The 14635-nt window shown below is 41.9% G+C and overlaps 1 protein-coding gene across 1 annotated transcript in view; it reads left to right on the forward strand.

Moving 5' to 3' along the window:
- The window catches only part of LOC125902837 (uncharacterized), a 37174-nt gene extending 23264 nt beyond the window's left edge, over positions 1–13910 (forward strand). The window contains exon 4 of the mRNA XM_049599471.1: positions 13475–13910. The gene's annotated coding sequence lies outside the window, so the exon portion shown is untranslated. The remainder of the gene's footprint in view (positions 1–13474) is intronic.
- Positions 13911–14635: the final 725 nt, after the last annotated feature.

Below are 14635 nucleotides of genomic sequence, written 5' to 3' on the forward strand. Positions count from 1 at the left end.
ATATCCTTAAATTTATGTGGAAGCAGCTAAGAATAGTTTGGGAGAAACAAATTATCCCAAGAGCATGGCGTAGGGCAGGGGGTGTCCTCATTCCTAAGGAGAAGGAGTCTGTGGACCTTAGCCAATTCTGGATGATTTCTCTCTTGAATGTAGAGGGGAAGATTTTCTTTAGTGTAGTAGCGCAGAGATTAGCTAGCTACTTAGAAAGGAATAGCTTAACCCTATGGGCCCGAATGACGCATAGTGCGTCCAAATTCACACCTGTTCTTCTCTATTGATTTTCTCCGTGACTGTGCATCATAGCGAAAAGCCACGCATATCACGTGAAATAGCGGAATCATAGCTTTCCGACAAGACAAGCACTTGTCGGTAGTCCAATGTTTTCACAGCGAAAAAAAAAGTTACACGAAAATTATGTATAACAGAGCTTTCATACAGCTCTGCACACACATTACTCTTGGATGGAATACTTGCGAATGCAGGCTGGCACAGAAATGCCACGCATATCACATGAAAGCGCAGGAGCAGAGCTTTCCACTGATACCACACACATCATTGTGCTGTCATCCCATCATGCTATAAATCCAGATTAATTGTCTACAAAATAAAAACCTGACAAATTTCTTTACAGCCCATTATACAGATCTTGTTGTCAGTCACTTCATATAGTGAGGAATATCGTATCTTACCACGTCTTAGGTTTGCGTGTGTTTCTCCCTGTCTATCCACATTCGTAGTCCAGCTTTCGAAATGCAAATATCTCCATATTGTCCAGTTGACACTCCGTCAAACTTTGTTTGACAAGACCAGCGTACTTCACCTTTGCGCACCCAGACAACTGTAGCCTAATTATGCTTGCTAACAGGGCCGTAGTCACAATATACATTGAGAGGGACATGTGCCCCCCCCAGTGCCCAAAATGCCCCGCAATATATAACTGAAACTGAAAAATAACAACCAACTTTGTTTACTGCAAACAAAGTGGCAACTTTTATCTTGGAGGACATCATTGCACTTGGTTGACTATTTTTCTATGATCTTAGATGTAAATATTGCATGTTTCTTTCAGATAAAACACATTTTTGACTTGTGAATGAGTCAATGGAATTTCTTGCAATAATGAAAAAATACTGGCAATCATGTCCGCCTGGCACAAACCACATGTTTTGGACAACTGTGAAGTGACAGAATGTCCCACCATCATGGTTCTTATATTGCCAGATTCCAGAGAGTCTCCCCTCTTCATATATGGTAGAATATGTCTTCTTCCAACTTTCTATGCTGAGATACATGTAAAAATGTAAGCATTTAGTCACACGGATTTGTTTTTTTTTATAGCATGTGTATGTAGGCTTTATAATGACTGTGATATGAGCTTAAAAGTAAAGGCAGTAAAAATACCCCAAAAACGCCTAGGGCCCATAGGGTTAATAGATACTATGGTGCAGAAGGCAGGAATACCAGGTTTTGCAGGGTGTTTAGAGCATACAGATTAGAGCACAAGCTTCTTGTGTTTTATTTGAATACAGAAAAACTTTATTTATCCCCGAAGGGCAATTCAGTTCCTACAGTCCACCGACAACACATAAAACATTCACACAACATGATTTACAGTAGGTGTCAGAGGGAGCATAATATGAAGGAACCCTAACAGCTGCTGCTTAAAAAGAAGCGCCTCAATATATTTCATCAATGAGTTTGAAGAATCAGAGATAAATAAATAAATAAATAAATGAAAATAGAGCCAAATAGGCCTATTGCACATAGCAGATACTGCAATCACAGTGACCCAGCATTCAGCAGCTTGACAGCAGAATGAATGACTTTGAATATCTGTTAGTCTTCCTCGGGGGCTGCAGATAATGTTGTCCTGATAGCATTAGGGTGAATTCTCCACCCAAGACATGATCTTGATTTATTATTTTTTTTTGCCTTTTGAAGGACACGTTCCTTCCAGAGAGAGTTCAAGTCTGACAATTTTGTGCCAACAATTTTGGAGCAGACTTTTACAATGTTGTTTAGGTTGTTCCTGTCTTTCACTGTCAGACTGCTGAACCAACAAATGAAAGAAAAAGTAAGGAGACTCTCAATATAAGACGATACACAGTACACAGAATAGGTTTTGAAACACCAAAAGAGGAGATCCTCCGCAGTAAATGAAACCTCTGATGGGCCCGTTTAACAGCTAAGTCTGTGTTTATATCAAACTTAAGTTGCGAGTCAAATACAGTGCCCAAATATTTATATGAGTTGACAATCTCAACGTCCTCACCATGAATAATGCTGGCTGTGGTGTTTGCGTTATTTTTTCTAAAATCAATGACCAGTTCCTTGGTTTTTACAACATTTAGATCAAGGAAACTGTCTTCACACCACTTAACAAAATCAGAAAGTGCATGTCCATGGTCTGATGCTGCCCCCTGGAGGAGTGTCAAAAGAGTAGTGTCATCCGAGAATTTAACGAGGAAACTGTCCTCTTTAAAGGACCTGCAGCTGTCTGTGTATAAGATGAAAAGCAGCGGTGAAAGGACGCCTGCGGGGAACCTGTGTTGAAAACCAGAGTTTTTGATACAATACCATTAACAAAAACCTGTTGTGTCCTGTCTGTTAAAAAATTTAAAAACAGATTTAAAAGCTGGTCGGGCAAGTTAAAACAAGAAGCAAGCCTCTTGATTAAAATATGGGGCTGCATCTTATTAAAAGCAGGGGAGAAATCAGCGAATAAAAGTCTAACATGTACTGCATAGCCTCATTTGGAGTGCGTTTGACTACTTCAAAGTGCCACAGGTAGTTGTTAACTTAGTGAAGCATATTAGGTTGTGTCTAAGTACAGTACAGCTGACGACTGTCTGTGCCAAGTTTCACGCCGATCGGACAAAATCCCAAGGAGGAGTTTAAAAAAGCAGGTTTTCCAGTTTTCATGATTTTGTGAAAAAAAAATTATAGGCGGAAATGGGCGTGGCCCAGCCCAGGTGATTCAGCACTATTCAGGGAATCTGGGGATATGAGGCTGTTGAATGTGTGACATACAGTGTGGGAGTTATAGCCCAAAACGCGTTGACCTTGGTTATAGCGCCTCCTGCTGACAGACCTATGTCATTTTTTGCGTCTGAGGTACGTGCAGGGGTCTGGACCAACCCTCCAAATGGCACCACCCTCCCTTGCACGGTTTAGCCTGCAGCATCAGTTTTACCAACGGAAAAATAAAAATAGAGAAAAACTATAATAATAATAATAAAAACCCGAACAAAAACAATAGGGTTCCCAGCACCGCTGGTCCTGGGAACCGCGTATGCTTGCATTCACGGTTCCCAGGCCCCGTGGGCTTGGCCCCCTAATAAAAAATCCTTGCATTTCAATATGCAAAAAGGGGGAAATTTCAAGGGGGACTATAGAGGCATTTTGTCCCCCCCATGGGCGACGGCCCTATCAGATGTAAGAGCTTGCCATTCTTGACCTGTGTATCAATTTCTCTCCCCACCCCCCACAGCACGATACCAGTGAAAGTATCACAGTTCTGAGTAGTATCACGAAACCACAGCAAGAATGAGGCAGATGTGCCTTTTGTCATTTATAAAAAGATAAATCACTTTCCTATAATACATCACTGATATTTCAATGGAATAAATTACTTATTGACTTTTTCATACTTTAAAAACAGCATTAATAAGTGATTAACCCTATGGGCCCTAGGTGTTTTTGGGGTATTTTTACTGCCTTTACTTTTAAGCTCATATCACAGTCATTATAAAGGCTACATACACATGCTATATCTTGTTGTTTTCAGGACAATGTGAGCTATCCAGATTTGCCATCATTTCATGTCCTTCTATGTGCCTCTATTTTATATAAATTTTTATATCAATGAAAAAAAATAAATCTGTGTTACTAAATTCTTACATTTTTACATGTATCTCAGCATAGCAAGTTGGAAAATGACATATTCTGCCATATCTGAAGAGGGGAGACTCTCTGGAATCTGGCAATATAAGAACCATGATGGTGGGGCATTCTGTCACTTCACAGCTGTCACTTCTACAGGCCGACATGATGCCTGTATTTTTTCATTATTGCATTGACTCATTCACAAGTCAAAAATGTGTTTTATCTGAAAGAAACATGCAATATTTACATCTAAGATAAAAAATAGTCAAATAGTCAGAAAAATAGTCAACCAAGTGCAATGATGTCCTCCAAGATAACATTTGCCATTTTGTTTGCAGTTAAAAAAAAAATTTGGGCATGGGGGGGGCACATGTCCCCCTCAATGTATATGGTGACTACGGCCCTGTCATGCATGCATAATTAGGCTGCAGTTGTCTGGGTGTGCGAAGTGGCTGGTTTTGTCATACAAAGTTTGATGGAGTGTCAACTGGACAATATGGAGATATTTGCGTCTTGAAAGCCGGACTACAAATGTGGATAGACGTGGTAAGATACTATATGAAGTGACTGATAACAAGATCTGTATAATGGACTGTAAAGAAATTTGTCAGGCTTTTATTTTGTAGACAATGAATCTGTATTTATAGCGTGATGGGATGACAGCACAATGATGTGTGTGGTATCACTGGAAAGCTCTGCTTTCATGTGATATGCGTGGCATTTCTGTGCCAGCCTGCATTCGCGAGTAATCCATCCAAGAGTAATGTGTGTGCAAAGCTGTATGAAAGCTCTGTTATACATAATTTTAGTGTAACTTTATCAATTTTTTTCGCTGTGAAAACACTGGACTACCGACAAGTGCTTGACCTTGCTACAATTCCGCTGTTTCGAGTGATGTGCGTGGCTTCTCACTGTGATGCACGGTCCCATAGGGTAGGGTGGATCAAAATAAAATCAAAAAATAAGATAAAAATCAATCAGCCACCCTCCTCCCCTGACAAGTAATGAACAGTTCCTAAAGTGCGGTGAGGTTTGTGGGCCGTTACTGACACAAAGACAGAAATGTGAATGGCGCGTTTCTCCTCTGACACGCCACATACCTGTGTGCCGCCACTGCTCCGTTGTCCAGGTACTGGACAGTCATGACACCAACGAAAGAAGAAATTACTGGACCGGGAGACGGGCTTGTGTGTCGCCGGTAAGCCATTATCTTGCGTTTGTCAGCTGCTCTCACGTTCCCTCCTGTGAAGGTTTTGTTGCCGTCCTCTGTCAACCAGGCGTCATATGCCTCGCGGCGTATTCCCCCTACATTTGTTCGGAATATTTAAAAACTTCTAGCTTTAAATTAACACTGAAGTTGCGTCTTGTCGCCATCTTATCTGTTTACAATCAGCTGAGAGTGCGCAACTGTGCATGTGCTTGGGTGAGGGTTGATGTGTGTGTGTGGATGTGCTTCTCTGTGTCTGTGGATGTGTGTAATCTGGGTCTAGCGCTCTATAAATGCCAAAAATGTGACATAAACACCACCAGTTTATAAAAGAGGCTGCCGTTTATTTATTAATTTTTTTTTTTTAAAGGCCGGCTGCTAATAGGGCCCGGTAACGTTAACGTTACAGCAGAGAGATGCTGAGCACAATTACACAACAATCCCTTACCACGTCTGCTCGTTTTGTGATGCTGACCGATGAAAAGACAGTATCTTTTGGTATGATAGACCTGCCTATCTAGCAGCTTAAGAAAAAATTTTGGATGATCTTTGGGTCCTCCCCAAAATTGAAAATAGTCAAAATTGAAGCTTCTCCAAAAGGGACAGTGTCTGCCTTATCACATGAATCTTGGGAAATAATTATCAGAATGTCACCAAATTTGGACTGAATGTTCACAGACAGTTGCTGCACACAATGCAGCAAAGATTTTATCAGTGCCTTGCTCCTTTTAAAGAATGTATACACCTAAACACACATGAATTATAGGCGGACATGGAATAAGGAATAAAAAATCCAAAAGGCATGTATATACTGTATGTGTTTGCCATTATTAATGTAAATAAGCCAATCACCCCAAAATTGGATTTATATGTGCCAAAGAATGTCATCTTATCATAAAAGTAGGTTATTATTATTCACCTCACCATCTGATGTCACCAGCCCCTGACAGGTAACTAGTGCAGCCAGAACTTCAAACAGACAAATAGAATGGGGCTCTGTTAGTCCAGGGGCTAAAGAGATCGTTTTCACAACTTGATAGGCCCCTATCACTCACGGGGACCAAACAATTTTGGTATTTTTATCTCTCTACAGGTCTCTAGTTTATGTTTTGGTGTGATAGCCCTGCCTATCTAGTAGCTTAATTAGGGCCCGAGCGACGACGAAGTCATCCGCGTAGGACCCTATTGTAATCGCGCTGTTTATTATTATTATTAGGGCCCGAGCGACGACGAAGTTGTCCGTGAGGACCCTATTGAGGATCAAAAGATCCTTGAGGTGCAGCGGGGAGCACCTCCCTTTCCTCCGGTAAGACCGCCTGGCAAACACTGGTCACTCGAGCCCGCACATCTTCCTCCCTGTCTTCTGGCAAACCTTGGAGCCGTAGGTTCCAACGTCTGCTGTAACGTTCCAGCTCGCTGACCCGGTTCATGGTTTTCAGAGCAGAGTCCTCGTTCCTTTCCACCCTCTTTTCAATGTATACGACCCTTTCAGTCAGGACCTTAATCTCTCCTCGTACGGATTCCATCATTTTTTCGAGGGTGTCGCTTCTGTTGTTAATTAGATTAGCCAAGGAGCATACCGCATTGTCTGAGCCAATCCCGGTTGCTTTATTGGTGATTAAAGAAGGTTTCTTCGGAATCGGTGGCTTACTTGGTGTCAGGGGCAGGGGTGGGAAATCCTCCTCGTAGCTTGTTTGCAGGTTGCAGTCCATTCCATTACTGCTGTAATCGTGGTCGCAAGCTAAGAGGCTAGTGCTAGCCTCCTCGCTAGAGTCACTGGCGTTTGGACGTTTTTGTCCGGACTTCTTAGGCATTTTGGTGGTGTTCATCGAATCTTTCACCGACAGCTCGCGTTAACCCTCTTTGACAATAAAGAGCAGCTGCTCCTTCCAAGACCACCGGTCAATTTGTGCTTCAAAACACGTTTGGCGCCGAGAGCCCAACAAGATAATTTTCCTCCGTTTTCCCGTGATAACGTGATAATTAATTTGAGAGATAATGAATGAAACATGATAGGCCTGAGATTTCCATCACAGTGACATGTCATGCTAACTGACGTCTCCTTGAACACCAACGTTAAGCCTAGTTCTCTGCTTGTTTGTGTTTTGTGTATTAATGTTACAACAGCTGTTTGTCAGCTCACTTGATGGCTTCTAGTGAGGTTCGGGTTTTTTAAGCGATAATAGGCTACTGACACACAATAGGCTAAAACTTGCGTGCATCGTGCATATCAGTCTGCTCCTCTCACTCAGGAGAAAATGGACACAAATAACCACCCCGTGTGTATCACGTCAATGGCACCACCAGGGGGTCCGACTACCCATAACTCCGACGTGCTAATCTGACCTTGCAGGTCTACGGCAAGTTTTATCGTTTTAGTCCTATAATGTCGACTGCCCATTAATCCGTCCATTTTAATACCATTATTCAGACAGTCGGATTTCATACCCAGTACTCCAATCGTCTGTTAGTCCGCCTACAACACTTCCAACATGAAGCAGTCTGTGCATTTCTCCCTCACTGCGCCGGCACGGACTGTGAGGACAGAAATGTTTATCTCATCGACGGGAAATCCCATCCATCTGCTATATGTGACGTACATGCCCTTATTTGGATAACAAATCCTGGTATTTCCCACACATAAAGCCTATTGACAGTGTATTGCCCTCTGGCTGCAGGTGTATATTAAGCATTAATCCTGTCTTGCAGCACGTCTACAGAAAGTATTTTGTTAGAGACAAACAATCCATCTAACGTTTTGCCTAGCCCTGACCAGCGAATTCATCAGCTTGTAACAATTTGCCAACAACAGAAACTGACGCTTATGTCCCAACACTACTTTTACAGGTCACGGGAGGCACAGGTTCACGGTGCCAACCTGAAACCCCTGATATAACATGAAACCCCCAAAAAACTTAACTCTTTTTGCTTTCAAAATGCAGCAATAAATTGTATAAAAACGAAAAGGACTCGTATGGTCAGTTTAACTCAACAACTTTAGTGTAATTAAATCAAACTCAAACTAACACGCGTCCGGCTCGGACGATTCACTCAGTTAACACAGTGCATCACGCCAGTACAGAAAACAAATAACCCCCACTGTGCATTTACTGCTTGTTTATTAATTCCAGTCATGTTTTATGTGTGTGAGATCCTGCTTGTGTGTGCGTGCACCTTGAATATCATATGTGAGGCTATTTCATAACTAAAATGGTGGTGAAAATATTTAACTTTGCTAGACGGCATTTCTCTGAGCCATTCGTTAAAAGGAAATAATGTATTTGCTGTGGAAAGAAGGCAACATAATGTGGAATTATAGGTTAAACAAGCTTTGCTTCCTTTAATTTAGTTTGGATAACAGTAGTAGCCTAATAGTAGCTGCAGCAGCAACAGTGTTAGTTGCCAACAGCTGTCTTGTTTTTATTTTTTTATTATTATCTCCGCCAAGGAGGTTATGTTTTCACCGGCGTTGGTCTGTTTGTCTGTTTGTTTGTTTGTTTGTTTGTTTGTCTGCAAAATAACTTAAAAAGTTCTGAATGGATTTTGATGAAATTTTCAGGAAGGGTTGATAATGGGACAAGGCACAGATGATAAAAATTTGGTGGCGATCGGTTGAAGTGAAGTGGAAAGAATAATAAAATGGCGGGAAATCCGAGCTGCATGGCGGAGGTCTGCGCTCTCCGAGTGCTTTTCAAGTTACAGATATGCAACGTTATTTGGCCATGGTGATCGCTGCTTGTTGTTGGTTTGCAAGACTTCTGTTTTTCTGCTGATGCTGTTGATTTTTTTTTTTTATCTATATACACTGTCTTGGTTCGTCATGTCAGAAGTAGTGAGTTTTGGAGTATAGACATTTGTTTGTTTTTCTATCTTCAGCACCAAGGACAGCGCTTAAAGTGATTTTGTTATAACCGCTGGCTGTAACAGGCTCGGGGACATCTTCAGCACCAAGGACAGCGCTCGGTAGCTCTTGACTGCTTTTGTCATGTGGTGAATTCTACTGTTGGCCTCCTTATGGAAAAAATGTAATAAAATTTGCATTTGTTAGAACTTCTTCATGTTTTTTTGTGTGTAGCTTATGGCAGCCAGTCAGCAGCCTAGTGAGTGACGATGTGCGATGTGCTATACAGCAGGAAAAAATGGCAGGTCCCCCACTTAAAACATCTTCCCGTGTGTGGGGAATACCAGGATGTGTTATCCAAATAAGGGCATGTACGTCACATATAGCAGATGGATGGGATTTCCATCGATAAGATAAACGCAACTGTCCTCACAGTCCGTGCCGGCGCAGTGAGGGAGAAATGCGCAGACTGCTTCATGTTGGAAGTGTTGTAGTTGGACTAATGGACAGTTGGACTACTCGGTATGAAATCTGACGGTCGAAATAATGGCATTAAAATGGTCGGAATAATGGACAGTCGACATTATGGGACTAAAACGATAAAACTCGCCGTAGACCTGCATGGTCAGATTACCGGGTCGGAGTTATGGGTACTGGGACCCCCTGGTGGCGCCATTGTTAGGTATCGATACACACGGGGTGGTTATTTGTGTCCAGTTTCTCCTGAGTGAGAGGAGCAGACTGATATGCACGCTGCGGAGGGAAATTATCTCATTATCACGGGAAAACGTAGCAATTATCTCGTCATCACGAGAAAACGGAGGAAATAAAATGTATGTATGTATGACCGTTTAGGGGTTCCGTATCGTAGTGTATGATGATTTATAACTGTAGTCAGAACCAAAAAAATCTTTTCATAATGCAGTCCACTACAACTCAATCAATCAATCAATCAATCAATCAATCAATCAATCAATTTTATTTATAAAGCCCAATATCACAATCACAGTTTGCCTCACAGGGCTTTACAGCATACAACATCCCTCTGTCCTTTGGACCCTCGCAGCGGATAAGGAAAAACTCCCCAAAAAAACCTTTAACGGGGGAAAAAAACAACTACAACTACAAAGTACATTCTGAGATACTATAAATGACTCAACATGTCACAGCTCCTGCAAGCTTTTAGTTTAGTCACTCATTTTTCTGTCTTCATGCCATATCATGAACTCTCCTGTAGTTTTAGATCCCACCACTCCTGCAATCACCTCATTCCTCTCACCTGGTCCCACCCCCAACTTTTGCATTCTATTCTGTCATTTATCTTGAGACTTTACACGCACGCACGCACACACAAACTACATTAGTATCAACAGAAACTATACATTAATAAGTAAGGTAACTGACATTTACTGTAGTAGTAGTAGTAGTAGTGCAGTAGTGTAGTGTTGAAAGCAGAAAACAAAGCCCAAGCTTAACTTGCTCGCTAAACAAAACATTATCTTATGCCTTCCACTTCCAGACCTTTTCACTGGACTCTTGGATATATTGTGCTTGTTCACAGTTCATTAACCCAACTACTTAATATTAAACATTCTGAGAGTTTAACGTTACTTATTTGCGCTTCAGTCCCCCCGTTACGTTTTAAACTTTACCATTCGTCTAAAGTGAATAAGAACCGGTCCACTGGCTGCTAACACGACCCAGACAGCACGCATACGTCTCGTCGACGTCGGCCTCAGATCGTGCGTCGGCATTCTACTCCTAACGGCTGTTGATGCGTCTGAGAAGCATCGGCCCATAGCAGGGACATGGTTTGCCAGAGGGCGGGTTTATGTGCTCTATTTCAAAGTCGGAGATAGGTCGGCTGTGGATCGGCCCATTGCAATTCATCCATATTCCATTGTGAATATGACATTCAATAAAGTTGCTAGTCCCGACCGGGTGTGCTGGTGAAGGTGAAGAGGTCAGACACCGACTCCTAACAAGCTTGCTAGCTAGCTAGCGATTAGCAAACGCCATTGCTAGGTAGTTATAAGTCTTTCCAACACATGAACAATCCCCTTCTGGATAATAAATTAATGTTGAATTCGGGAAAGGGTCAGGTAACGTTAGTTAGCGTTAGCTGTTAGTATCCGGCTTCGGTGTTTGTACAGCTGCGGAGCTAGTGGTTAACTGGCAGCTGACGAAGGGAAGCGCTGGGTTTGTGCCTTTATTTAACATGGCCCGGTAGAATAGTTTCTCATGGTTCGGTACTGGTTATGGGTTATTGTTGGTGTGTTCGTACTGGAAGTAAAGCTAATATCCGCCTCAGGATGTGTTTTAGTGCACCATCACTGGAAAGCGCAAGAGACTCCAGTTGTTTCTGTCATGACCCTCCATTTTACAGTCCCCCCTCCCTTCTTTGTACATCTGTGCTTTCATGAAGTCGAATCCGAACAGAATCGTGACTCGCGATGTTTATTTGCCTAAAAGCTCCACTCTGCCTCCGCCTCTCCTCCAGAGCGGTCTGGAGTTCGGCAGCTATGTACGATCAAGCTCGGGCTGTGTGTGTGCGTGTTTTCTGGCTCCTATTAGCTACCAGCTGAGTACACCGGGTGCATTTATTAATTGGTTAACGATCACAAATCGCCATGAATTCAAGCATGTTATGAATTCACTTAATACAATAACTTTTGTCTCTACCATCTGAATGAGACATAACACGCTGTCTGCCACCAGCTTTGTGTGGAAATAGTTCAAAATATTAAACAATGAAGATGCAAACTGTGCGCTGCGCTGGATGGATAAAATCCGCTGGATTTATGTTTGCTGCAACTTTTAGAATCTCAGATAAAATCCCAGGTGAAGCTCGGAGCTTAAAGATCACTGGATTTATACTTAATCCAAAACCTATCGGGATGAAATACTGCATGTGATGGATTTACCATGAGCTGGCTGTGGCACAAAGTGAACCTCACTGAAGAAAGACGCCAAATTCTCCAGGGAATGCATACAATTTTATTTTATGTTCATAATAATGTTGATTAATATTGAAATGGTGATCTTCTTCCTCAATAATAATTATTAATATCAGCAGAAAATACACTAAAGTGTTGAGGTTGGGAACATACATACATACATCGGGATAGAGCGCCTCTGTTTCCAGGATAGAAAATGTAATTTTCGGGAAAATATTAATCCACACATCTCCAAAAGGCTATTTATGGACTCTGTCAAACTACGAAGTACGAAATTGTGCAAAAATAACTACAGAAAATAACCATAAAACAGTACCGAACAAACAAACCAATGAACATAGTCGGGATCAGCACCTTGGACAGCGCATTAGCACCTTGGAAAGTACCGCGGCCGCGAGTCTAATAGATATGGTGGAAATCTAACTTTACAGACTAACTTTAAAAGATGTCACCATTATTATTCTAATGAGCTATGTGTCTGTGGATATTAATTGAATAAAATACTGAAATATTAATGAGAGTTTGTTTGATATTTATTTTAGGTAAATTAATTATTTTATTAATGAAATGATTAAAAATAATCCTCCGATTAGTGGATCAAATAATTTAAAAAAATCATAAGGTGCAGCCCTATTCATGTGGTTCTTTGATCTTCTGAGTGGCTCCCTGTGGCTTTGACAAAAAATTATATGGAAATGACAAACACTGTCCACTTCCACCATCCTCGGGCTGTCAAACTGCCGTCCTGTCCTGCCAGTGAGGTGTGTGGATTCCCGGGAAATGTAATCAAGACCATTTCTGAAAATGTTTTATTTATTTATCTTTTTAAACACAGAACACATTAAAATATATTCAGAAAAAAATGTAGGGCGACAGTTTACTGTCATAAAACATGCAGCAGATATGTGTGTGCGTGTTGTGCGCCGGTAAAACACAACACAGACTATTAATTAACACAAAGCGCATATTCTAATTGACTGATCTTACTAGCCTACTATTTATTGCTTTGTTATTACGCGAGGCTCGCTCTGGCAGCCTCGGCTCGCACCAGCGGAGGAACCGCAGAATACAGGAGTGTGGATTAGTAAAGTGTCCTTTAAACATATTTTCTATCAGCAATTAAGTGTAAATATGTTAACGGCGTGTACGTGTGTGTCTCGCACACAGCTGAGGCGCACACACATCACAATCGCAAAACACCTTCATATATGTTGAACAGTCGCGTGCGCACATCTTTAAACTTAATCTCACTAATAAGGAAAAAATGAATTATTATTAGAATTGTAAAGCCCGATAAATCTCTAAGTGCGCGTAGGATGGAATCACAGCTGTCAGATCGTCTTACACAGATCAGCCAGCATGACAACTGGAACAGCTGTAGTGTTTGTGTCTGTGTGTTTATCGGGATCCAGAAAAAACAAGGATTAAACAATTATGATTTCTAACATACAAAAGATGTTATATCCGACCCCACGAGACCGGCACGACCCGGGGAGAAAAAGGTCTGTGTGCTTCTGTCAGAGCTGGTTGGATATACCAGAGCGTAATTTTGTGCACTTTCTCTGTTTCCTCCACCCACAATAGTGTTTGCGGGACAGAGGAGTGAGGATGGGGACTTGTTATAAGGATGAGGAGCACGGACTGGACACGTAACTGCTCCTCAATCCACAATGAACAACCCGGGCTCCCCTGCAGACTGCGTCTCCCAGCAATCCAGACCCTGCTGCCTGTGTTCGTCTCCCGACCTGCCATATGTTTTCTGTTCTGTTTATCCTTTTTGTGCTGGGGCTCTTTTGGATATGCTGCTGGAAATAAATTTATGATCACGAACTTGAATCGTACCTGTCTCTTTATTTTATCCACACACAATATTACAAAGCTATTTAGTGGTCAAGCATATTGTTTTTTTGTTATGATATTGCCATATTCCTATCACATTTTAAGTAAATACATGTTAATTTCGACTATGGATATGGAGATATTTATACTAATTGAATGATCCGACCTAAATAAAGGTCGTATAAAAGCTGTAGAGGGGCTGCACTGAGCATCTTTGATTCATCGTCCAAACATCGTCTGGAGGGCATTTTTTACCAAATGCCGATGTCTCGGCGACGTCTTCCCAATGAGCAAACGCTCTCCATAATACGTCTTGCCGATGCAACTTTATTCATCGTGCCGACGTCGGCGAGACGTATGCATACTGTCTGGGGAATTGAGAACATACTCAACAGTAAAGAGAAGAGTGGAGTCGCAGGACGTCAGCACGCCCTTGCAGACCTGAGTACAACTTTAACGTCATTAAACCAGACGTACACACCATCCGTTTCTCCCGGGTTTCTCCCATGTTTCTCCCGTGTCCCAAGGCCATCTCCCCGCACCCTCCCGTTTGACTGTTTCTCCCGTGCAAACGCCATAATCTGCATGGCCCTCAAGCTCTACTATGAGGCACACGTGGATCCATGTTTTGTTTATCAGTCCCTAGTTGACACACAATACATCAAATGTCAACTTATCTGTCCCCGCAACCTGGCAACCTAAAACCCGATTCAAGGGACATGTGCACCGCTGCTCTCTCCGCAACTTCATGTTGACTGTTGACAACGTGCATACTGCATACATTATTTTTACTTACTGTTTTCTCATAAAGCACAGTCTGGTGATTATTTTTTGCTTCTCCTGGTGAACACAGACTAAAGACTAAAGACCTTTCAGAATGCAAATTGCTGCTGCTGTGCCACCACT

This window comes from Epinephelus fuscoguttatus, linkage group LG15 (assembly GCF_011397635.1).
Source record: "Epinephelus fuscoguttatus linkage group LG15, E.fuscoguttatus.final_Chr_v1".
NCBI lineage: Eukaryota > Metazoa > Chordata > Actinopteri > Perciformes > Serranidae > Epinephelus > Epinephelus fuscoguttatus.